This window comes from Lissotriton helveticus, chromosome 4_1, assembly GCF_964261635.1.
Source record: "Lissotriton helveticus chromosome 4_1, aLisHel1.1, whole genome shotgun sequence".
NCBI classification, from domain to species: Eukaryota; Metazoa; Chordata; class Amphibia; order Caudata; family Salamandridae; genus Lissotriton; species Lissotriton helveticus.
Window position 1 is genome coordinate 56,573,646 of NC_136063.1, and position 23,447 is coordinate 56,597,092.

A 23,447-nucleotide genomic window follows, 5' to 3' on the forward strand; every position below is an offset into this window, starting at 1 on the left:
ACACTGTGTTTAGCGCAGGGCCTGCGGTTAAAAAAAAACGCTGTGAGGAGCGCTTTAAGAATTGAATCTTTCAGTCATCACGAAAAGTGTATGTAAATAAACATTGCCGGTAAATGAAAGTTGTGGAATGGGCCCCCAGGGGCACTTGGCAAAGCCAATGTCCCCCTGGGGTATTTCGCGCGAGGGACGACCTCACGCAGCCTGATTGGGTGGTGGGAGGGGTTAGGTCCAAGTGAAGGGAGGGGAGGGAGGGCTGACGTCACTCTGAGCGAGTGAGAGGAACGGTGGTGTCGCTTTTGAGGGGCTCGTTTGGCTTCCCCCCCCCCCCGTTTTTCCTGTCAAACTGCATATTTTCATGGAGCTGAACTGTTTTCTGTCAGCTGAGGAGACTCTTTCTGTCAAGCGTCGAGCCGTTTTCTTCCTTCAGGCGGAGAAGAGAGGAGAGTTGCCATGACGGAAGCTGCTATCGTGAGGGGGGCTGAAGACGCATCAACATGACGGACGTTGTCAGCGCGAGGGAAGCTGTGGGAGCTTGTTGGCGGTAGGGAGAGGTTTTTTTTTTACAGCGTCTTGGAGCTGCTGTGGACCCGAGGGCGTCAGAGCGCTTCACATTAGGAACTTGAAATTACAAATGAACGATATTACAATAGCAGGTTAAGTTACATGGGGTAAAAAGTGACAATGGTGAGCAAACAAAATACATGAGGTAGCAAACAGTGCAATACGGGGGGAAAGAGTGTTAAGTGTGCAGGTTACAAGAGAAGACAAAGTACATTTAGAGGATATTACTGCATTATATGCTAGACAGAGGCACAAGAACAAATGTTATGTAGGCAATGGTGGCACTTGGGCAAGTATCATCAACAAACTCAATATATGAGAGGTAGCAAAACAGGTGTTACAAGAGACAAGTGATGTGTGCAAGTTACAAAAGGGTACCATACACAGGTACAAGGATAATACTGCAATAAATGGTAAACACTCAAACTACCGGAACACACTGGGAAGGCCCTTCCATAGTCATGGAGAATAGTTTTTTCAGTGATGGAAGGAGGGCTCAAGGCAAAGCAGCGCCAGTGTTGTACATAGCCCTTAGCAGCTTTTTTACGAATGAAGAACCATTGGTATAGACGGTGCAGCAGGAGTCAGAGATTCTAGCAAGTCCACAGCGGGGCCAGTGGTTGTGGGTTGAGCACTCACATGTGTCCACTAATGAGGCGGCTGGTCTACGTAAGGGATCAGATAAATGGTAAGTTGGTGGCGGTTCCTGGCTGGAGCGGCGAGGAATTGTTAGCGGACTCTGGGAGCAATTCTGGGTCTCAGATTTTTTCTTCCAGCTAAGGCAAAGCAAGTGCGGCTTTTGGTAAGTCAGATTATACCCGAGGCGGATCTTTGGCGGATCTAGCGGCTTCGGCTGGGTACTCTTAAAAAGTCATGTGACCTCATGGGTAAATTTGGATGGGGGTATTGGAGATGGAGAAAGCAGAGTACAAAGGTTGACGTGGGTAATACATATCATGGTTCTGATAACGAGAATGGGATATTAATGTTTAAAATTTGGTCCAAGAAGCGGCTCCTGTTTTGGTTAGTCAGGAGTTTTGGGTAGCTGGGGCTAGGGTCATTTTACGTTTGCTAGTTTCTGACCGAGATCTGGAGCGGATTTCTCAACATTTTCATCATGGGCGTGATGTTCTTAAAGAAGTTGGGTAACGGGGGATAGGGGTTATTTCACGTCTTTTCGTTTTTTACAGAGATCTGGAGCGGAGTCTCAACATTTTCAAGGAGTCGTGGCGGACATCACTGGGCGTGATGATCCTAAAGATAAAAATAAATTAAATAAATAAATAAATAAATAAATAAAAAGGGGGCTACGCAGTTACTTCAGGTAGGAACAAATGGTGGGCGGTGTGGTTTTGTTCTTTACTGGGCGGCAATTTTGGGTTCGTTGGAGTTGAATTGGGGGGGGGTGTTCCGTTTCTTTGGTAGCAGAGAATTTTCGTCAATTCCCTGCACAGTTAAGGCAGTGCCACAAACCGCTGGGGTGCCATTATTTCATTGTAGTCCAGTTATGAATGTGGCCAGTAAACGAAAGAGGTGGTTTTGGGTCTGGCCGGGCGAAAATACCTTATATGGGATTGGCTATGTGGGGGTGGTTGGTGTCGGAAGAGGTCAGCTGCCCACAACTGGAGCATGTTGGAACTTTAATAGAGGTTCCTGCGTGCGCCAGTATTGTAAATTCAAGCACGAATGCACTCAGTGCGGGGGCAGACATGCCATCTTTCAGTGCTTTCCCAACCAGCACCCCGGAGATCATGGTAGAGGTCAGAGGGGGGGGCGAGGATCAGTGCCGCCTCTTCTGCCAAAAGGCGCCTACCCCAATTAGGTTGCAGGCCATGTTGAGTTCTTTGGAGAGGTATCCGGATTTGGAAGGAGCGGCCAAGTTGTTTTGGGGATTTCGGCTAGGCTTTAGGATTGGCTACCAAGGCCCCAGAGTCTCGCGCTGGGCTGATAATCTCAGGTCCGCAAAGGAGATGGCTTCAGTGGTGAGGGTGAAGTTGCAGAAGGAAGTGGATTTAGGACGTATTGCTGGTCCTTTCGCGGTGTGCCCCTTACCAAATTTAATTGTGTCGCCTCTTGGCGTTATCCCAAAGAAAGCGCAAGGCGAGTTCCGCCTGATACATCATTTGTCCTGGCCGGAAGGAATGTCAGTGAACGACTTCATCTCCACATCTGATTCAGCAGTGTCATATTCATCAGTAGATGACGCTTTGGAATTGGTGCGTAAGGCAGGGGTGGGAGCTGAACTTGCAAAATGTGATGTTCAGGCTGCTTTCCGTCTTTTGCCGATTCACCCGGCGGATTTCGGGCTGCTGGCATGTATTTTGAAGGAGATTACTATGTGAATCGGGTGCTACCCATGGGTTGTGCTATCTCTTGCTCACTGTTCGAACCCTTTAGTACATTTTTGGAGTGGTGTGTAGTCCAGGGCTCAGAACATGTGGCGGTATGTCACTACTTGGATGATTTTTTGTTTGGGGGCAAAGCGGATACGGGGCAGTGTGCCAGAGTTTTGGCATGTTTAAGGAGGTGGCAATGGAGTTTGGTGTGCCTTTGGCGGCCGACAAAACGGAAGGTCCAACATCCATGTTGACTTTTTTGGGCATTGAGATAGATTCGAAAGAAATGGTGGCCCGGTTGCTTGGAGCGAAAGTGCAGGAGATCAAGCTTTTTCTTCAGGAAATGTTGGGAGCCAAAAAAGTGCAGTTGCGTCAAGTCCAGAGGCTTCTGGGATACTTGAATTTTGCATGTCGAGTTGTCAGGGCAGGCAGGACCTTTTGTAGGCGTTTGGGCTTTGCTATGGCTGGGGCGTGCTTGCCACACCATCACATCCGTTTGACATCAAAAATTAAGGAGGATTTGAGCATATGGTTGCGAGTTTTGGAAGAGTTCAACGGTGTGTCCGTCAATTTTGTGACAGAAGACATGGTCTGGCCAGTGCAGATATTTTCTGACGCGGCTGGGCCGTTGGGATTTGGCTTGTTTTGGGAAGGAAGGTGGTGTGCGGAGCAGTGGCCGGCACAATGGTTGCAACAGGGTCGCAGTATTGTTTTTTTAGAATTTTTCCCATTGTTTAGTGGCGCTGCAGGTTTGGGGTGAAGAGTTCAGGGACTGCTGCGTGTTGTTTCATATCGATAACATGGCAGTGGTTTGTCTGGTTAATGGGCAGCGGGCAAAGGATGTCAAGGTGCTGTAATTGTTGCGGGCTTTCATGTTGCGTGTTCTGCAGCTGAATATTGTTTTTTAGAGCTCAACACATCCCTGGTGTCAACAATTCAATTGCCGACGCTTTGTCTCGTGTCAGTGGCAGAGGTTTCGGGACTTGGCACCTGGAGCGGACCAATGCAGGACACCGATTCCACCGAACATGTGGGACCTGGGGAAATGAGAATGGCAGAGTTTGTCGAGCAATCATTAGCAGGCTCCACGCGACGCAGTTATCAGCTGGCGTGGTCTGGTTTTTTGGAATATGCGGCACAGCACGGCTGGGATGGTACAGCGGTGTGTGATGAAAAAGTTATGTGGGAATTTGTGTTGAGTTTGATAGACAAAGGTTTGTCGCCATCAACCATTTCAGGCAAGTTGGCGGGCATTTCATTTTATAGTCAACTGTTTTTGGGGTGGGAGGTTCGAATGGGTTTCCGTTTACCAAAAATGTTGAAAGGTTTTGGGAGGTCATTTGAGCAGGTGAAACAGTTGAGAAATCCCATTACATTTGCATTGTTACAAAAATTGTTGGGCGTCCTGCCCGCGTGCTGTTATGATGAGTGGGAATGGTCTCGATTCAAGTTATGTATGGTATGGTTGTTATTTGGTGCGTTTAGAATATCAGAATTATTGGGGTTGCGAAATCAGGAAGGGATCCAGACATCTGATATCGAAATACTGGGTATAGGAGTATTGCAAATTACATTGAGGCAGTCAAAGACAGACCAGAAAGGGAAAGGGATGTTGGTGCGACTTGGTAGGAGTGGGATTGAGGGTTGCTGCCCGGTGGGGGAGTGGAAGGCATTTGTGGAGTCGGTGGTATTCCAAGAGGGTGGGATATTTTGCCATAAGAACAAAACACAATTGACTTGTTTTCAATTTTTAGCGGTTTTAAGGAAGGCGTTGGTATTGGTGGGGGAAAATCTGCACAGTTTTGGGACGCATTCGTTCAGAATCGGTGCAGCTACCGAAGCAGCAAGGTTGGGTTGGGGGAAAGAGGAATTGCAGCGAATTGGGCGTTGGAAGTCAAATTGTTGTTTTACATATGTTAGGTTGTAAAAAAAAAAAAACAAAAAAAAAATGTTGAACAAAAGAAGGTTTTGGGTGGTTACTGTTACTTTTTCCACCACAGGTCGAGTGGCGGACTTTCCTCGGAAAAAGAGGACCTGGATTGTCGGCCATTCAATAGTAAAGTGGGCGGCGAACTTTGCTGAACAGCAACTGTGTGGGAGAGGTCTGGGATTGTATGGTAATGACCATGAGGTGATTTGGAAAGGTGTCGGGGGGATGAAATGGGGGGAGTTGTTCCAGGTTTTAAACAAAATGGCTGAGGCATGGGGCATTCCAGACTTGCTGATCCTGCACTTAGGTGAAAATGATCTGGTGGAATGGTCGGGACTAGCTTTAATCAAGCAAATGAAACTTGATTTGGCGGTGATCAAAGACAGATGGGAGGGGACCAGGGTAGTGTGGACGGAATTTTTGTTCAGGAGCCAGTGGAAAGGAGCTAGGGTTCATGCAGCGGTAGAAAGGGCCAGCAAGAAAGTTAATAAGGCTTTGCAAACGTACTGTGTGGCAATGGGCATCACGGTCATTGCACATGAGCATTTTAACAAGGAAATGCTGCATTTGTTGAGGAATGATGGGGTTCATCTCTCGCAGATGGGTCAGTCTTATTACCTGATGGAACTCAGAGACACATTAGCCAATCTGTGGTGTGTTGATTTGTGGTGCTCCAAACCAAAAGGAAAATGAGGGGATGAAATATAAAAGCAGTGTTTTCCTTTACCGTGAATGGTATATTGACTTGAGCGGTCCATTTCTGACGTGAGAGGGAGGTTTTTTGGGTGGGGCAGGAAAACTCGGGGGGTTTTCCTGGGTGGCGTGTGTGAAGGGGATTGGATAATCTAGAGCGGATTCATCCTTTCTCTAAGGGGGAGGGCTCGGGAGGGTAGGTTGGGAAGAAATGGAAAGAAGAAGGAAAACATACGGATGGTATGGAAACAAGTTATGGTTATTGGGTAATAAAGCATTGGAAAAGGAAATGTTTTATATGGAAACGTTTGGAGAAAAATAAAAGCAAAAGCTTGGTTTGGAAAAGTATGTTGCGGGTCTGTCTTTGGCTGTCCTGGTAATAAAGGTGACCTTTTATGCTATATTCAGAGTTGTGTGAGAGTCCTTATTTGCGCGAATCTGAGCTGTTATGAGAGGGATCGTTATTGGTGTCTGAGCGCAAAGGAAGGCTCATTAATAAATCATCTGTGGGCTGTTATCTGAAAGAAATAATGCCAAGTGTGAGCTTTGCCTTGCTTCTCCTGAGGCGCCACGTTCAGTCATCTTCGAGAGTTCTTTTCCAGTCAGCTGCTGGCCCCTCAGCAGAAGTGGGTGCGACAGCACGTTTCTGGCACATGAGGGCAGTGTGCCTTTGTAATTGTTCACGCAATGACTCCGAAGAGACTCTGGGCATGAAAGCAAACCGTAATTAAAGCCTTAAATAAACAGTTGTCAGTCAAGTTTCAGAGGATTGCTGTGCCTGCGCTTTACACGCTGACAGGCTCAGCATATCAAAAAATATCCTGTCTGAGATTGTAGTTAAAAGGGAGCTTGTCATCTTTTTGGTGTGTGCTATCAAGCATCGAATCTCCTCACAGTGACACGCACACTAACTGGTTTTAAGGCAAACGTCAGAGATACGCACTCCTGTGTGTGTCATACTTTGGGAAATTGAATCTGCGGTGACGCACACACCACGTCCTGTGATTTATTACATTAAAAGTCAATATACCGTCATTGTGCCTTAGTCTGTAGAAAACTGGATTAAAGTGCAATAGGCAGATTAAAGAATTAGGTGCAGTTGAAGTGTTGTTTTGCCTGCGAACAATTACGTTGAGCCTTAGAATGTGAAAAGCTGTGTTAAATTACGATAAGCAAGTTTAGGGAGAATATTTGAAGTTTAAAATTGCTTTGCCTAAGTCATGTTGCACAAAGCATAATATAAATTTAAAATAAAAACGTTGTATGTATTAATGTACCATTTACGTGTTGGTAAGTGTAGTCAAAATAAGGCAAACGTCGGAGATACGCACTCCTGTGTGTGTCATACTTTGGGGGAAATGTGGATCTGCCCACGGAGACGCACACTCCACTTCCTGCGAACAATTACATAAAAAGACAGAATAACTGTCAGTGAGCCTTAGATTGTAAAAGCTGATTTAAATTACAGTAAGCTAGTTAAGGGAGTATATTTACAGTAAAAGTTTGCTTTGCCTAGGTCATGTTGCATAAAGCATAATACAAATTTAAAAGCATTGAATGAATTAATGTTGGTAATTCAGAGGTTACCTCAGGAAAACTCTTACACAGAGAAAGATTGTAACAGTAAACAGTTAAAGTATTGTTTAGCACATAGTGTAATACAACTTTTATAAGCGTTGTGAGTATTAGTGTACCATTTACCGGTTAAGGGGTGTGGTTTAATAATTTTAACATCAGTTTTCCAAGGAATTCACAGGTCATCGGAATACCCTCTGTCACAGAACCTTACTCAATCTATTCTGTTAGATCATCATGGCAGCCGCAAGTATGACACAACCTGCATCATTCTTGAATGAATGTGGGGAACCCAGTATGCCTTGGGAAGAATGGTAAAAAGTTTTTGAGTCATATCTGGTGGCAATTGGTGGGGAAAAATTCAGTGAGTTTAGGAAGCAACATATTTTATTGCACAACTTGGGTCTAACAGGCAGAAAGGTGTTTGAATCACTCCCAGAACCAGAAGATGAAGATGATGATGAGGAAGTCTACAACATCGCATTGATAAAACTAAGAACTCATTTTGGTGATAAAATAAACATAGTGTTAGAGAGGCACAAATTCTTAAGCCGCATACAGGGAAAGCAGGAGAGTGTTTCTACATATGTAGCTATACTAAGGGGTCTCAGCAAATTGTGTGACTTCAAGGACTTAAACGACTCCTTAATCAGAGACCAGCTGGTACGTTGTTCAAACAACAAAGAAATACAAAAGAAGCTTTTGCATAAACAACCAGACCTGCAGGAGGCAATTAAAATTGCTAAGTCCATTGAACATACCGACGTGTGTATAAAAGAAATGAACAACACAGAGAACAAAGTAGCGGAAATAAGTAACACAGAGGAAGAAAATGAAGTATGCAAAATTAAGGGTGATACCTACAAACCACCAAACAAGAAGGATTTTGGACAAAGCCAAACAAGTGATTCAGAAGGTTCCAAGTTAAAATGCTACCGCTGTGGAAGCAACAACCACTTAGCAAATGACCCCAATTGTCCAGCAAAGTCGGCGTGGTGCATGAAATGTAATAAGAAAGGGCACCTGGCAAGTTTGTGTGCTTGCTTTCCAGAGAAATCGTGGAGCAATAAAGAAGAAGACAAGGCCCAAGTGAAGAAAATAATTCTACAAGTCAAGGAAGTGGGGGAGGAGAAACAAGAATATCCAGAATGTGAAGTCAACATTGATGGAAGGAAGATTAAAATGTTTGCAGACTCTTGCTCTCCATACACCCTAGTGAACTACTCTGATTTCATAGCCATTATGGGCCAGGAACAAAAGAATTTAACAAAAGCAGACATAAATCCTAGCGGATATAACAAAGATCCTATTCCAATGAAGGGAATGCTCAAATCTATAATCGCCTTCAAGGACCGCATCACAGTAGGCAAAGTTTACGTTGTGGAAAAGGGATCTAACTTACTAGGGTGGCAACACCAGAAGGAATTGGGAATTAAATTGGACCCCAATCATCCGGAGCTAGTACTATGCACCAACCCGGGAAAGACTATGAACATGTCGTTAAAGAATTCAAGGAAGTCTTCTCGGAAAAGCTAGGGCTGCTTAAAGTCTACCAACATAAAATCTAGTTGAGGCTGTAAAGGATGCCCCTGCACCGACCAATAAAGAAGAACTAAAGTTTTTTTAATTTTTTTTAGGCCTGCAGAGTATATGGCAAAATAACACGCAAGACACCTGGTTGGCATAACGACTTTATTGTTTACAAATGAACTTCCTCCGGGAGATATGTTATGTTAAACTGTATTGAGGGAAGTTATTATTGCAATGGTTATAGGGGGGAAGATGTGTTACAATCTTATGTTATATATTTACACCCATTTACAACGTGATGTATTATTATATACACCTATTTACAATGTGCCCACCTTGGTATGTTCCATCCACCCCCATGGTGATAGCGCACTTGGTAGCTTCCTGTGAAGCTGCTCCTAGAATGTTCATGCACCAAGATATGTTAAACTGTATTGAGGGTAGTTATTTATTGCAATGGTTATAGGGGGGGAGATGTGTTACAATCTTATGTTATATATTTACACCTATTTACAACGTGATGTATTATTATATACACCTATTTACAATGTGCCCACCTTGTTATGTTCCATCCACCCCTATGGTGATAGCGCACTTGGTAGCTTCCTGTGAAGCTACTCCTAGAATGTTCATGTGAGGTGATTATCATTGCTGGAGAGCGGAGCAGCGAATAAAGGCAGTTACTCATCAGACGTCTCATTGATTCTTCTTTTAAAATGCGCCTTGGGAATATGATGTGTGGTATTTATCGTAAACAGAATAGCTCTGTGATCTGACCATGGGATAGGCAGAATTTCTTTTATTTGAAGGTGTGGATTGAATGTAAAAAGTCAGTCTAAAGTGTGCCCAGCTTCATGCGTGGGGTGCAATACTTTCTGTTCCAGGGAGGCATTGGACATCATCTCTATTAGAGACGTTGAGTAATTATCATTAGTGTTTTGTAGGTGGTAGTTGAAGTCACCTAGTATGCAGTAGTTCTCTGAGATGGCACTTGTTTCTATCACTTGACTAATGATTTCCTCGAATATGCTTTTGCTTTCTGAGCTGGGAGTTCTATAAAATAAGGTGCCATTAAAGGTGTAGTTGGCACTCAGGTTGATACTGAAGGAGAGTAGTTCACAATCGGGGCTACTTCCTACAGGGGAACCTTTGAGTTCCAATGTATTATTGGCTATGACTGCTAGACCGCCTCCTCTTTTATCATGTCTATCATTTTTAATGATAGAGAAACCTTGGGGAATAGCCAGTGCCAGATCACAATCTGTGGTGCTATTAGCCCATGTTTTGGTTACAAAGGCCATGTCAATTTTGTGGGTGGACATTAATTCTTCAAATTCTATGTTGTGTTTTATTAGGGAACGAGTGTTGAGGAGCAGGCCTGTCACTGTCTTGGGGGCTGGTGGCTGTTCATAATGGTTTGGATTATCTATATGGTATGCTTTAGTTTTATTAAAAATAAACTTAGCGTTGCAATGTGGGCAAGTCCTAGGCTCTTTAGAGGGGTCAAGCTGAACACAGGGGCCTTTGAGGTATTTTTTATTAAGATTCATAAGCGTATTGGTCGAATAGGTCAGCCGCGTGCCAGTGTTTAAGGTGAAATGGGCAGGAGTTATGGCCCTAGGCCAGGTCTGGGCGCGGACGGCGCAGACGGGCTTGCCTTGGGCCTGAATATCATCAGGCTTCAAGATTTAGCAAATCATAACAACAGTGCTCATTTTATATTAACTATCATAGATGTGCAGTCCAAGTACGCCTATGCAGAAGCTCTAGGTAATAAAAGTGGGACTAGCGTCACAGCCGCATTTAAAGCCATCTTTGAGAAGAGGCAAATTCCTCAAAAACTACAAACAGACGCTGGTAAAGAATTCTTAAACAATACATTTCAGAAATTATGAAAGCACCACGGGAGTCAATATTTTGTAACACACACGTAAAAGCAGCGGTTGTAGAACGTTTTAACAGAACTTAAATATCTAAGATCTGGAGGTATTTTATGGCCCACAACACCTACAGATACGCTGATGTTCTACAGGCTTTTTTAGCTGAATATAATGCCAGTTATCACCGGACCATCAAAACAGCACCCGTAGAGGTAACTCATACTAATTTGTTAAATGTTTTGAGAACTGTGTACGGGTATAATTTCACTACAAAGGTAAAGACACCTATTTTTAAAAAAAGGTGATCACATATGGATTTCAAAATTAAAAGGTGTCTTTACGAAGTGCTACCAACAGACATTTAGCGACAAATATTTGTAGTGGAAAGTGTGGAGCTTAAAGAAGGGATGTATATTTACAGATTAAAGGACTATGATAGGGAAACGGTGTTGGGGTCTTTTACAAGGATGAGTTACAAAGGATACCCGACGATCAGCACGGCGTGTATAGTTTTGAAAAGATTCTGAAAAGGTACGGTAGAGGTGCTAATAGTCAGGCATATGTCAAATGGCGGGGCTAGCTGGAGAAATTTAACAGTTGGGTGTTGGCCAGCTCCCTGAAGGGTCTGTGAGCTGCGGATCATCTAAAATCTGTTGTTAAAATGCAGACAGCGCCCTTTTATATCACCCTGCCATCCAACCCTTCTAAAGGCATGTTCCCCTACAACCAGATTTCTAATTATACCATGAAATTGGTTTAGCCGATGGACCTGAAAGGGGATTGGGAGGAAGCCCTAACAGAAATCCAATACCTGAGAACCTGGAATACATTTTCACAGAACGATGCCAAGTTTTACATAAAGCGTGAGCAGGACCCTTTGAGCATACATGCATGCTTCCATATGGCTGCTACCCAACCTTTTCAAGTGTTGCCAACACCATCAACAAATCCATAGCCAGCATCGAAACATATTAGAATATTCATCTGTCGCTAGACACCGTCAGAAGGAAGGTGTTTCTTAAAGCCTCGAGTCACAACACCGTGTATAACAGCTCCGGTAAATTAAAAAGGGTTTTAGGCACAGTGCAGCATGCGAGAAGTCCGGCCGACATGGATCACATGTGCCCTGACATTAACAGGGGTTCTACATGCTCTATGTGTATAGCAATATTATAGAGGCCCAGAGGATCGGACATAGTTACTCTCCGTTGTTAAGATGGGTCCAAGATAGAATAAGAAGAGATCGTCCTCTAAAGTAACTTTTTTTTAAAGCGGCGTAAACTAAAGCATGGCCTTCGCACATTGTGCATTGGGCGAGTGCACCAAATCTGAGGTAGACTTGTTTACTCTAAAGCCCACATAGACAAGCATCGAAAATAGCTTCTTCATTGAGGTATTGCCTTTAGCAGCTATGCCGCTGTTGACCCCTATAGAGTTTTATGTATCAGGGTCCAGGGATATGTATCTGTATCTCAACAACATGGTACTCTATTTTATGTGTAAAATCGTAACACACATAAAAGCAGGCGCTGAAGTGGCTACGATCGCTTACCCCATAGCAACCTTGTTTATACAGGTGGACATCACCCTGGGCAAATGTCTTAGCACAAAGAGTGATAACATGTACGCCTACAGAGCCTACCTAAGGAGCATTCTAAATTACAGTAGCGACGCCCTCGACATGCAGCTTTCAGCGGGGCTCTTCAACAAGGACACATGCGAGTACTTTGAAACCAAGGAGCTGGGCAGTGACAATGAATGAATGAATGATTACACATTTCTATAGCGCATGGTTACCCTAAGGCATCCCAGCGCTTATGTGGTCAAGTCATCTCCATTAACTTTAGCAGAATAGGAAGGTTTTCAGCATTTTTCTAAACCTGAGGTGGTTCTCCTCCAATCGGATAGCATCTGGAAGATTGTTCCAGAGCTTTGCAACCTGTAGAGCGAAACGTCTGCCCCCGGTGCGCGATCTCCTGATCCTGGGGATTGCCAGTAGATTCTTATTGCTGGATCTCAGGGTTCTGCATGTTTGATAAGGCATAAACAAGGGTGCAAGAATGTCTGGTCCCGAGTTATGCAGGGCTTTGTGAGCAATAGTCATCGCTTTAAATTGAATTCGTTGTTGCACAGGCAACCAATGCAATTGCCTCAATGCTGGTTTGACAGAGGTTCTGCGTGGGATGTTTAGTAGCAATCGGGCAGCACAGTTTTGGATGGTCTGAAGGATCTTGATTGTCCCTTTAGGGGCCCCTAGATAGACTGCGTTGGCATAGTCTAATCGAGATAGTATAAGGGATTGGACTAGGATCCTTCTAGCCTCAAAGGGAAGTAGTCCTAAAAATTTTCTGAGTGCTCTCATGAGGGCGTAACCAGTCCCCGCTACCTTCCGGGCTTGGACCTGAAAATTAAGGGCTGGGTCGAGCCACACTCCCAAGCTCTTAATTTGCTCCTTAGGGGTTGGAGGCTGCCCCAAAGAGTCCGGCCACCACATATCCACAGAGGTAGGTGGTTTATGTCCTAACATCATGACCTCTGTTTTAGCTCCATTAAGCTTCAAAAAAGAGTCATTCATCCAATCCTGAACTTTACTAAGACAGGAGGATAGGTTGTTATAAGTCGTCTCCTGCCCCGACAGGGAGATGATAAGCTGAGTATCATCAGCATAAGTTACCAACTGTACTCCCCAGGGTTGCACCACCTCAGCCAAAGGTCTCATGTAAATATTAAATAGAGTAGGGCTGAGGGATGACCCCTGGGGAACACCACATTGGAGCTGTATTGGGGCTGAAACTATGTCATCCTCAAATACTGAAAAGGTCCGATTGGACAGGAAGGAGCTAAGCCAGTTCAGTGCGGTCCCAGTGACACCTATATCACTCAATCTCTGAATGAGAATCGCGTGATTAACGGTATCAAAGGCCGCACTGAGGTCTAATAATAGTATGGCCGCACATTTCCCTTCGTCCAAAATCTTCCTGGTTTCCTCAATTACAGCCACCAGGGACGTTTCAGTACCCTGTTTACATCTAAACCCAGTCTGGGTGTAATGTAGCAGATTATTAGCCTCAATGAAGGTGGATAGAAGAGAGTTAACATGTTTTTCCGCAATCTTGCTAACAGTGGGCAACAGGGAAATAGGACGGTAGTTGGAACAATCGTCAGGATTGAGGTTGGGCTTTTTTAATAACGCTCTTACTCTTGCTTGTTTCCACATGGTTGGAACTACCCCTGAGGACAAGGATGTATTAATCACATTCTGCATCACAGGGGCTACTGTGTTTGAGACAAGCTTGAGGATGGTTGGTGGAGCTATGTCACTAGGTGATCCAGATTTCAAATTGCCCAAAAGCAATTGGGCCTTGTCGACATCCAGAGGGGAGAATTCATTGAGCGTAGGTAGATCTTGTGCCAAAGGGGGGTTAGCCCTATTGCAGTCACCTGTGGCAGTCGCTTGAAAAGATGCATAGATATTCGCTACCTTTGCGGCAAAAATATTTGCCAAGTCCCTGCAGCGCGGGAGTGCCATATTCGAGTCCATAACAGGGGTAGGAGGGGTAACCAAGGCTTTAAAAATTTTAAAAATTTCCCTGGAGGAACTAGCAGCTAAAGAGATTTTTTCCTGATAATAGTTGGACTGGGTCACTTTTATAGCCTGCTTATAATTGCGTAATGCTAGTCTGTAAACTTTTTTATTATCTTCACCGTAGTCTTTCCTCCACCTTCTCTCCTTCTGTTTACATATCTGTTTGAGTGTTCTCAACTCCGGTGTGTACCACGTTTTTTTATTCGCCCCTTTCCGATGGGAAAGTTCAGTTTTAGGCAGGGTCACCTCAAGGGATTCCTCTAGCCAATGATTAAAACGCGCATTTGCCTCTATTGGGTCATTAGTATACTCTGGTTTTGATTTCCTAAGTTCCGATGTCCATTTGTCCACAGGGAGTTTGGACCAGATCCTACACATTTTTTTAGAGACGTTGGTCTGTATTAGTTGCTTATAGTGGGTCAAGGAGAAGGACAAGAGGTTGTGGTCCGACCAGGGAACCACTGTTGAGTTTTCGAACTTCAACGCGTTCATATTGGTATAACAATGGTCAAGAGTGTGACCTGCTATATGTGTGGAACCTAGACGATTTGTTTGAGTTCCATCACCTCTAAAGCTGTTAACAGTTTTTGACAGGCATGGGAGTCTCCTTCATCCAGATGAATATTAAAATCTCCCAGCATAGTAAAGTTAGGGGCATTGCAGGAGAGATTAATGGCGCAGCTCACAAGCTCGTCACAAAATTGGCCGAGGGGTCCAGGGGGCCTATACACAAGGAGCCCTGTACATGTACAGGTCGGGGACAGTGTAATGGAGAAGGACAGACTTTCTGAACCTTCTATAGCGACCTTCTCCTGTCTGCAAATCGCTGATGTTTTGTAAATTATCGCAATCCCTCCACCCCTTCCATCAGTACGGTCTTGTCTTATGATTGCATAATTAGGCGGTAAAGCTCTTACGATATCTGGGTCGGAGCTCTCGTTAGTCCATGTCTCCGTTAAGAAGAGTACCTCCAGGTCTCGTTCTTCCAGGAGTAATGAAATTTCCAGCGCATGCTTGCGCAGGGATCTGCAATTTATTAGTGCTAATGAGTAGGAGCCTACATCAGGGGTAACAATATCAGCCGTAAACTTAAAATTACATCCATTACATGGGATCTGGTCATTGACATATGGAGAGAGAAGATTACAGGTAGACTTGTGCTCACTTCTGATTGCCAGGAGTTGGTCCCTAGTATATGTTCTTAGTGGATTATCGGCAGTCCTAGATGTTAGGGGGGTAGCCCCTAGTCCCGTACAGGCCCGGACGGGCCCAGACGGGCTTACCTTTGGCGCACCTTCGGCGCGCCGCCGGCTCGCCCGCTGCGCCCGCACGCTGCGCTGTCGGGAATCAGTCTCCATTTATTGAATGGAGGGGGGCAGAAGGTGGGACAACAACTAGTCCACTCACCTCAATTCCTCCCCAAGATGTCTGCCGGCCCTGTCTCAGACCGCGTCAGAGCCTAGATCGCTCTGCGCGGGGAGCAGGGTTCGATTCCAGCAAGGGTCAGCAAATTGTTTAAAAAGGATCCTAAATTAAATATTTAAACGTCGCAACACAATTCAATAATTTTTAAAAAAATGAGCAGCAGCCTAAACCCCCGGCTTTTCAGGGTTTTGTAAAAAGAGCACGGTTTGCGGCTGGCAGCCGCCAGTTTGACCTCCTGGGCCACATACATTGAGACCTCTTCTTCCAAGATAAACTGCTCATCAACGGAATTGATCTTAAAATCAAACTCACTTCCGGGTTGCGCAGCGAGATGGCCGTGCGTTAGTGCAGCTCTGCTGGCCCAGGACCAGCATCCATCATAAATACATGGAGGAGGCACCTGAAAACAAAACTACTAAATCGATTTGGACATCGGAATGTGGACGCTTTCCAAATTTGCTGCAGTGAGCTGTTTTCTGGACACACACATCTATAAATTGACTTTGAAGGTAACACGCTCAGAGATGGGAGAGTAAATCAAGATGGCGGCTGCCATTGGCTACGATCGCGGCAGAATGATGGCGCTGACATGATCCACTTGCTGACCTACCTCCTACTGCAGGGTGAGTGCTAGTGGTCATTACGGCACACAGCAGGACCAATTACTACCCACAGCCTTCATTTTATACGTCTAGACGACCCCCGCAGTCTGACCGCATCCAGCACAATCTTGCGCTTTACCAAAATGCAAATGGCAGCTAAGATCAGGCAAAAACTTCATTCAAGATGTTGCATAATACCCCGATGCTGAGAATTCCCATGCTGTAAGATTGCTGCCCAAAGCGCTCCAACTGCATAGAAGCAGCCCGGTCATCAGACAGAGGTGAAAAGATCAATGCCAGGCTGTCGGAGTAGAGCGCCGAGACACGTACCACGGAAGCGGCTCCGCACGCGGGAAACAGCTGATGTGGGGAGTGGCTTCTAAACGGAGGGGGCCAACAGGAATAAAGTGCCCACGGATGAATGGATAGGAGGTGAGGGGGGTCCCCTGGCATTAAAGTAAACTGTAGGGGGAGGTGATCCTAATGAGACCTGCCAAGCCCTAAAATGGCGGCTATCTCTTCCTCATGAGACCACAACATGGTGGCCGTATGAGCTACGTAAGCTCTCCAGCAATGCAGGTACTGATGGGTCCAATTGAATCTTTTGAAACTACTAAGCAGTTTACCCTGTCCGCTAGAATCATCAAGATGGAGCGGTAGAGAGATCTCAAAATACCTGGGTGCCAGACCTCAACATGGCCTCCACGCAAACTGACTAAACAACTAGGCTCCTACCTTCTATTCCTCATTCTCGAAATCCCTTAATCCACCCTCCCTGTTCTCTCTCCACTGGGCTACTGCAAATAGAGAAGCCCCTCCACCAACACCGCACTCCTTGGACTGGCACATCGAGCTTACACCAATGAGGCTATGGGTGCTCCCCCACCATCCTTCCCCACTTGGCTCACCCATCATGACATAAATGTTGGGATCTTTCTCTGACTGTTGAGACCTAGCTAGCTGACCGATGACCGGTGGAGCTACCTGTTAGCTAAAGAGGAGATGGGTTGTGGACTTCCCCCTCGGCCATCACCTACCCAGCCGGACTTTGGGCAGACTTTTTTTGTCTCTCCATCATATTCTCTCCTTACCCTTTTACCCTTCTCCCTAACCTTCTATGCTCCATTTATCTCGTCTTCCTATGCTCTTTAAAATGTTTTTTTTAACCTTGCTATTTGGCCGATGCCAGGTGGAGCTACCTGATAGCTAAAGAGGAGTTGGGCCGTGGACTTCCCCCTCGGCCTTCACCTACCCAGCCTCACTTGGGGCAGACTTTCCTTCATCTTGCTGTCGGATCTCCCTCCTACCCCTACACCCTACCCTCTACCCTTCTATGCTTCATTTATCTCATCTCCTATGCTCTTTATAGGTTTTACTAGTAACTTATGTAACCTGTTAACTGATGTAATTTTGTAACACCTCATGTAAAGTGCTCTGATACCTTCGGGTCTAGCCAGCGCTATATAAAACTCAATAAACAAACAAACAAACAGGTGCAACAAGGACTCATTCTGTCTCATAAGTGGGGATGCAGACCAGTACAAGCTGGAAATACTGTCAGTGAGTCTGTTTGTAAAGATGGTGAAAGTGTCCCCGAGCCTCAGACTAGCTCACGCCGACGCTTTGCAAATATCAAACGGCAAGTACGCCGTGGAAAGAGTAGTTCTGAAGGTATTCAGCATCCCTGCCGGTACCCGGTTAACTCAACAACAGAATTTATTCCTGGGACATCTCCCCAACTTTATCATCATAGGATCTGTGAACGATACAGCTTTTAGCGGCGTCTACACCTCAAATCCCTTCAATTTTAATCACTACAACAGCAACTACGCTGCTCCATGAGGGCGCCGTGATTCCTGCTAAACTCTACTCACCCAGTTTTATAACCTCCAACTATATCAGGGAATACCAGGGGCTGGTTTTGATAACAGGGAAACTTCTATAGGACTGCAGGGTAGCCGTGACAGGAGAAGGCTATGGGGCCGAATACACGCTGTTCGCATTTGACCTGACTCCCGACATGGAAGACGGTGATCACTACAACCTGGTCAAAAACGGAAACCTAAAAGCTGAAATACGATTTAGTAATCCGCTACCTGCGAATGTGAACATGGTCGTATTCTCGGTATTTGACAGCATCATTCAGATCAACCACGCCAGACAGATTTTGTTTGACTATCTATAAAACGTTTGTGAACTGGACACTGTGTAGGTACGGGACTTCTTAAGCAGGCATAAATACGCTAGGAAATACTTTTTAGGTGTTTTCCCTTGCGTTGGACTACCGGTAGAAATAGGATCTGAAAGACCATGAACCCTAGTCTTTAACACAGATCCTAATTACAAAGATGGAACACGCTGGGCGGCTGTGTTTATAGATAGTGACATGGTAACAGTGTGTGACAGTACAGCACAGTTCCCCAAACCCAATATCTCTTCACAACCCATATTCAAGTTTGTGAAAAAAGCAGCAGCGAGGGTTGAGTATAACAAGCTAAGGGTTCAATATTCGTTAGCCATCACATGAGGGCAACACTATATATTTTATCAGTAAAATGTCGGACGGTGGCGTTTAGAAATTTCTTCAATCTATATTCGAGTAATCTTGTGAACAATGACAGTATAATTATGAAATATGTAAAAGAAAACACAGGGGCCTCAGTCAGACCTGTGAAAACAGAATATAGCGTCTGTCAAAATTGTCCATGAATGTAACACGTGTATGTTTAATGATGAACGTTTAAAATAAAGACATTTTTAAAACACGCATTCAGACTCTGTATTTCTGTGCTGCCACACACACCATAATTAAAATGCTTTAAAAGATGAGTGAGATGGGTTGAAAAGTTATAAAAGTGTTTATTGCAGTTATGTAGGTTGTGCATTACAATGACATCCAATACCAAAGATATATATGAAGAAAAATCATACACGGAAATACACTTATGGGCTTTGGACGGGTGCCTTTTCTGCTGTACAGCCGGTGCAAGTGCGGTGCTCCAAGAGGGGGATAATCATGGGACGTCAGAGGCGGCAGGCGATGGAGGTAGGGATGCCTTTAAACTTTCGAGCATACGGAAATTATTGTTATTATCCACTAGTGTGGAAGGGATGATGAGCTCAGCGTCTGCTTGTAGAAACTGATCCCAACCTCTAGGAGCATTTTGATGTCTTAGGGTCTTGGGGTGAGTGAGACCTTTGACTAGATCGTACATTTGTGAACCAACAACTGGCTGACCCTTGTAGAGAAATTCGCTGTGCTCATTCCACGCTGTTAGGTCTTTAAAAGCAGCTAGTATACTCATCAACATTTGCGCAGCCCCCCCTGTGCCTCTGATTTATATTTTTTAGGAGGTCTTCAACAAAGATATCCGAGGGCGGGGTATGGGCCGGCTGCAGCTGTTGAGGATGCATAGCAGGCGCCGGCGTTGCTGGCTGTTCAGAGTCCGGGGCATATAAAGTTAGCCTATTTTTTTTCGGTATCCCACCAAAACTCCTTTAGCTTGCGCTGCAGGTCAACCCCTTAAATAGCAGTCTGCACAAGGACAGTACAAAACTCCTTCAGCTTCAATTCAACCCAAGAAAATAGCAGTCTGCACAAGGGAAGACACTCCTCCAGATTCTCTAGTTTCTGTCCTTGGCCAGACACCCAACTCATAGTGCAACAGGAAAACACATTTCAAAGAATGATACTTGAACAAAATCAGAAACAATAATCCCCATACATATGACTATCTAAAATGCAGAGCTTGTAGTGTAACCAGTTATCGCTGGGGTACTACGCCAATGCAAGTCCTGACCACCAATGTTAGAAATGTGGATCTCTAGTTGTAGGGGGCTGGCACAGAGGTCCAATTAGGGATCCTTCTTCCTGAGTCAGAGTAAGGGGGCTACATCCTTTGATAACCCCTGCTCAACCCTGTGGTAGCGTAGCATGAGCAGACAGGCCTATCTCAGAGGCAGTGTGTGAAGCATTTATGACCATACGCAATAACGCAGGAGGCCGGGGTCCACACGACACGGTGATGAACAATGTACCTGAGATTAAAAGGGGCACGATACGCAGCCTCACAAGGAAGCAGCGATGATGACAACCGCACTTGCTGTGGCCCAGCTCCTGGCTGTAGCGTTCCACAGCGTGCACTCATGATAATCCTGGTACAGGGCTTAAAGGTGGGCACCCAGCTGCACGCACGGGTGATAACAAGATCCTCGAAGAGGTGACTAGTGTGGGCACTCCGCAGCACAGCTCCTTGGCTGCAGTGGCCCACAATAGCGATTGCGATGATTCTCGTAGGACGGCAAATGCGGGCACTCAGCGGCACAGCACCTCAGCTACAGCGGCCCACAATAACCATTCCAATGATTCTCGTAGGACGGCAAATGCGGGCGCTCAGCGGCAACAGGTCCTCAGCTGTGGCAGCCCACAATAGCGATAACGATGACTTTGGTAACACAGGCAAATGCGGGCTCTCAGCAGCAACAGCTTCTTCAGCTGCGGCGGCCACTGTCCCTGTACTGTCTGCTATTCCTTGGGTTGCCCTGAAGCTGAAGGAGTTGTACTGCCCCTGTGCTGTCTGCTATTTCTAGGGGTTGGCCTACAGTGGTAACTTAATTGACATGGAGTAACTGGATCAGGAGGGTAGATAATCGACTAAGTGCAGTTTTAGTTTTCTGGTTTCCCCAGTAGGGTGGGATCTAGTGGTGGCTGCAATATGTAGTCCAGTGCAGGAAGTCCCATTACCAGTTCCCAGAGTATGGTACCTGGTTCCTGGTTAAGAGGGGCACAGGGTGAGATTCAGGGGCAGTAAGATGCTGTTTCACCAGTGTTTTTGGGGGGTGTGGATGAATGTTGTGATGCACAGGACGTTTGAGTGATTGGTTAGCACAGTAAATGGTGTTAAAGGGCTGTTCAAAATGTTTTGTCAGACCGAACATGCCCTGTAATTGTTTTCCGAAGTCGTGCCAACACCTGTTGGAGTGTGTAAGTTCTGTGGTTGTAGGGAGCTTACATTGGGAGGGATACTAGAAGAATGGTGCAGGTGTCTTCCAACCAAGAGTGGTGGAAGTGGTACATAGTAGCCCAGCCAGGTGATCTTGTAAGTGAGGAGGTTGCAAGGTCTCACATCCTGTCCCACAGGGGAAGGTGTGAGACTGGGCTGTATTCCAAGCCTCAACCTCAGTCTCCAGTACTGGATGGTTCTTAGAGGGAACATCAGGTAGGGAGCCTAGTCTGTCCTCACAGACCGTTCTTCGAGGGGGATCTCCCCGTGTTCGTCGAGCTGGGAGTTTCTGTAATCAGACCTTCATCAGTTCTGGTGTCTGGCAGTGCAACTCCTAAGGGGGGGGTTGCGGAAGTCCAGATTGAGGGGTGACAGAGAGAAAAAGTCCCCAGTGGAAGAACCATTGGGTCAGGGACCATCCAGAAGGGCTGAGTCAGCAAGGATTGGCCATGGTGATGCCACTTCTCTCCTGGGGCATCTTAGTGCACTGTCGGAGACACAGGAGGTCATGAGCTCTGTGCCAGGCAGACTGTCACATGACACATTAGGTATGCGTTACCCTTGGGGAGGGATGCGTGCTCCCCATGAAGTCCTGGTTCGCCGGGTATCTGACCAAAGAGTACCGTCCCTGGGTTGGGGATCCAGGAGCAGGTGTTTCCTGACCTGGACAGCATGGCAACTGTAATCAGTGTCCTGACTGGTTTGCCTTCTAGGGGTACCACTCCAGAGGGCTGGTGCAGGCCTAGGCAGGATCTTTAGAGTCTCTGGCTGAGTGTGGTAGTACTACCCTTAGAGCAGGTAGGGCCCATCTTAAGTGAAGGGACCCTGCTCTTCATAAGGGAGGGTATAGGGCTCAGGAAGGTGGTGCAGCCTGGAGGGAGTCCTTGCCTCTGACCCCGGTGCAGCCGGTAAATGTGGATCCCAGGTGGTAGACCAGTTGATGGCGAGAGGTCCTGAACTGATGGGAGAGTTGTGTTCTGGTGGGTGCTTCTCCTGGGAGAGTGCGGAACCCCATAAGTAGAGGTAGGGTGAGGAGATGCTTCATCCGTGACCTCTGGTCAACCTGAGGTTGTGGAACCTAGTTTGAAGGATCAGTGTTAGTTTGAAACTACACTGATAGGGAGAGTGGAGAATGGCTATTATGGGCCAAGGGTTACTGCCCCCGACTCTGTCCTTTGCAAGGACCAATGACATCTGGATAGCCTAGGACCTGGTCCTGGCCGTGGACAACTAGGGAGTACCAGTGGGGTAGCCTAGTTGGGCCTGAGAGTTTTTTTTCAGAGGGAACCACATGGTTTCAGAGTGGCGTGGAGCCGGAGGTTGTCCCTGCAGTGCGGGCCCATATTCGTGTTCTATCGCCCGAAGCAGGGAAGCCCATCACGGTAGTGATTGGTCTACCCTGCGTTTTGGGTGGAAGGGGGTTGTGTTGGACTTTTTGCAGGTTCACCCCTAAACTTTTTGCATATCTCCCAGCCTTTTTCTCTGTGTAGTGTTAGTGGTTTTAGGCCGCGGGTCACCTCAGTCCTGTGGTCCAAAGTAAGGTGGATGCACTCTCTGTTACATTGAGTGGGAGTGAGAGTGGCCTTCCCTCCCAAAGGAATGCATTGGGGATTCCCTGCTCAGTGTGTGTCAGTGGTAATTCCTGTTATGGGAGTAGCAGTATGGTCAAGTCTGGTATGTATAAAATTGTGAGAATAAATGCTGAGCAATGGTGTGCGCAGATTTATGACTATTTGAGAAATGCCACTTTTAGAAGTTGTCATTTCTGTGTGCTATGTGTCCGTCTGCCTGATGTGAATTGCATGTCTGGTTTTGGAGGGACAGGGCAAGCTGAGCCAGACATGGGTTGAATAGAGAGATCTGCAGTTGGAGTATGGGGAGGGGTAACCCTTTGATCTGAGCAGGGCTGTGCCTTGCAAGGTGAATGATGGCTCTACCTCCCACGGTGCGGCTGATGGTAGACACCCTTTTCCTCAAAGGCAGGATGCAGCCTTGTAAACAAAGTGCTCCAGGACCACACCAAACTGGTTCTGGCTGGGTTCAGTGACTTGTGATTTTTGAGAACAAAGTGTTTTGGTGGTATAAGTAAAGGGGAAATGACCCCATGAAATTGTTCAGGTCCATGGTGCTCTTCTAGGATGATGTGCTGTTCCTGATCCTGCTGGGGCATGCTGCTACTGGGGCCAGGGAGGAACTGCCATGAGGGATTACCTCCCTGAACCCTACCTTGCCCCCTTGATTTCTGAGAACTTTTGCTTCAGGAGCTATGGCTATCTGCACCCTGTGAGCGCTATATTTTATTTCTTTCCTGGAGGAAGCACGTGTT